Source organism: Miscanthus floridulus, chromosome 2 (genome assembly GCF_019320115.1).
Source record: "Miscanthus floridulus cultivar M001 chromosome 2, ASM1932011v1, whole genome shotgun sequence".
In the NCBI taxonomy this organism is placed as follows: Eukaryota; Viridiplantae; Streptophyta; class Magnoliopsida; order Poales; family Poaceae; genus Miscanthus; species Miscanthus floridulus.
Genome location: NC_089581.1, coordinates 54,537,291 through 54,539,706, shown reverse-complemented (window position 1 = coordinate 54,539,706; position 2,416 = coordinate 54,537,291). Strand labels below are relative to the sequence as shown.

General features: G+C 54.4%; 1 pseudogene; it reads right to left on the bottom strand.

The window, feature by feature from the left end:
* Positions 1-389: 389 nt before the first annotated feature.
* LOC136538838 (uncharacterized) lies at positions 390-1,897 on the bottom strand (annotated as a pseudogene).
* Between the last annotated feature and the right edge of the window lie 519 nt (positions 1,898-2,416).

Genomic DNA, 2,416 nt, shown 5'->3' with positions numbered 1-2,416 from the left:
TTTTTAAAAATATTTATAGTCCAATTTGTTGTTTTGAACTTTCAAATTAGTTCAATTTACCCTCTCTGACGTGGCAACACGTCAGCAAAACCACTACCAAAGCCATCCAATATATAAAAACAAATGTTTTTAAATGTTGATGAAGATTAAAAAGCTGTTTTTATAGTTTAGTGAGGAAGGTCGAACGAGCGTGATAGTTGAGAGATGTAAATTACACTTTTCTCTCAGTTTATGCACTGACACATGGGGGCTGGAGCACTCTAAACTTTGCACTGCGCGTAGGCCTTAGTTTCCTGTCGATGGGCCATGATAACGACGCACGGCCTTTGGATTGGCAAGTAGCTGGGCTGTGCCTGGTCGCCTGACAACTGGCCCTCTGATGATTCTTTCACGGCCCAGATGAGCTAATTAAGCTTGTTCAATGATGAAGTTACTCGTGTGTTGATTCTATCACGGCCGTCGGGCTCTGCCTGTCCACTGCGTGCAAAGTAGAGTAGAAAATAAGACAAAACTCTGAACAAGCTCATCAGGGCAGGCATCGTGGACTCGTGCCGTGACCAATGTTTTGGTGCTACCAGTTCCGCAGATAGATCAAAATCAAATGAACATCAGAACATGGGCAGGGAAAATTCGAACCAGCAAACTGTTCACGCTGAACAAGAAATATTGAGAGGTAGAGCCTTCAGCACTTGTGTTTTCCTCTGGCAGACAGGCTCAAGCACTAGGATATATATACAGTATAGTTAGTACTAGGATCGACTGCATGCACTTCAACTCCATTGCTGGCAACCTGCATGATTTGCAGCGGCCACCTCATGCAGCTGGATTAAACTGGCGGGCTATGCCGATGCAAAACAGTATGCCGCCTATTTCAATGAGCAGTACCACAACCATGTCAAAGACGCTGGAAAAAAAAAAGCTCCATCGTCATCACACTGATGTCAGTTTCTAAGGTAAAAGGGGAAGAGAGAACTGGTGAGCTCACCGTAGTCCACCCACACCGGCCACCGCGTCGTTGGAGGAGGGAATAACGGGACGCGCAGGTTGCAGGAGTAGCCGACGACCACAACCGCGTCGCCGTGGACCAACAACAGCTGCCTCCCTTCCATGAGCTTTGGAACCGACTCGTTCAGGCACCGGGAGCACTCCGCCGCAGTGCGGTTGGCCACGCACGTCCCCAGCTCCGCCGCGGTCGGCGTGTCGTCGCTGTCGTCGTCGTAGAACCAGCCGCGCCACGCGTCTTTGCGGGCCGTGGACGTGTTGGTGTCCGCGTACGAGAGGAAGCAGCCGGCGCGCCAGACCGCCCCGCGGCGTCCGTCGGCGGCGTCCTGGGCAGCGGCGGACAGGCATTCAAGGCAGTTGTCGCCGGGGACGGAGCCGCGACGACGCGCCCCGAAGGCGAAGCAGAACGCGCGCGCGAAGGCGCGGTCGTCGCCGACGGCCCCGCCGGACTGCGCGGCGGCGACGAAGCCCGTGGGCGCGGCCGCGGCGGCCGCCGGAAGCGCGCCGAGGACTGCTAGGACGTTGTTGCGGAACGCGCTGAGGTTGTTAGAGGGCGCCGCACCCGCGGGGGCCGGAGCGCAGTCGAGGAGAGGCGGGATGTGGCTGCTCGTGCCTGTCGGCTCCAGCTTCAAGGCGATCCCTGGTTCCGGCGTTCCGCGGCGATCACGTGGACGAGGAGGGCCAGCGCGGAAACGGCGGAGGGCTTTGGGCACTCCATCTTCGATGCCGCGATGAACACGGTGGCGGTGGCTCACAGCTGCGCGCCGGCCGGCGAGCACAGGTGTGCGATGAACTAAGATAGCTGAGGTATAATTTGGGAAGATTTAGCAAGAAATGGAGAGGGAATCAGAGGAATTTCAGCGCGGCAGGAGCCCGCGAGGAAGAACTCCTGTTCGGTTTTGATTTCAGTTAACAGACATGTGTTCGTTACACAAGCCGTTCTCCGAATATAAGGCGACACACACAGCACCGACTTCCCTAACTCGGGTCCACTCTTCATGCACTCCGGCTTCTGGGTCCACCAGTCAGCCACTTCCTTCCTCCCTGTTGCCTGCTTCCGCCGTCGCCTTCGCATATCTCTCGGGGTCATGACAAGGTGCTTGACAGACTAGCTTGATGAAGAATCCATCAGTGGCGAGTCCGGTGGTGGAGTGAGCCAAGACGGCCCGCGGTTGGCCGCCAGTGGTCTTCCGTGTCGCGACAACCATCCTGCAACCTTCAAGGCAAAGGCAGTCGATTCATGGAACTGGAAAAATGTTGGGCAATAACCCGGCCGTCCTGAAATGCAACACCTTAGGTATCAGCTGCCGTGCAGCTTAGGGCGCGTTTAGTTTCGAAATTTTTTTGGTTTTTTTTTTTTTTTTTTTTTTTTTTTTGCTATTGTAGCACTTTCATTTGTATTTAGTAAAAATTG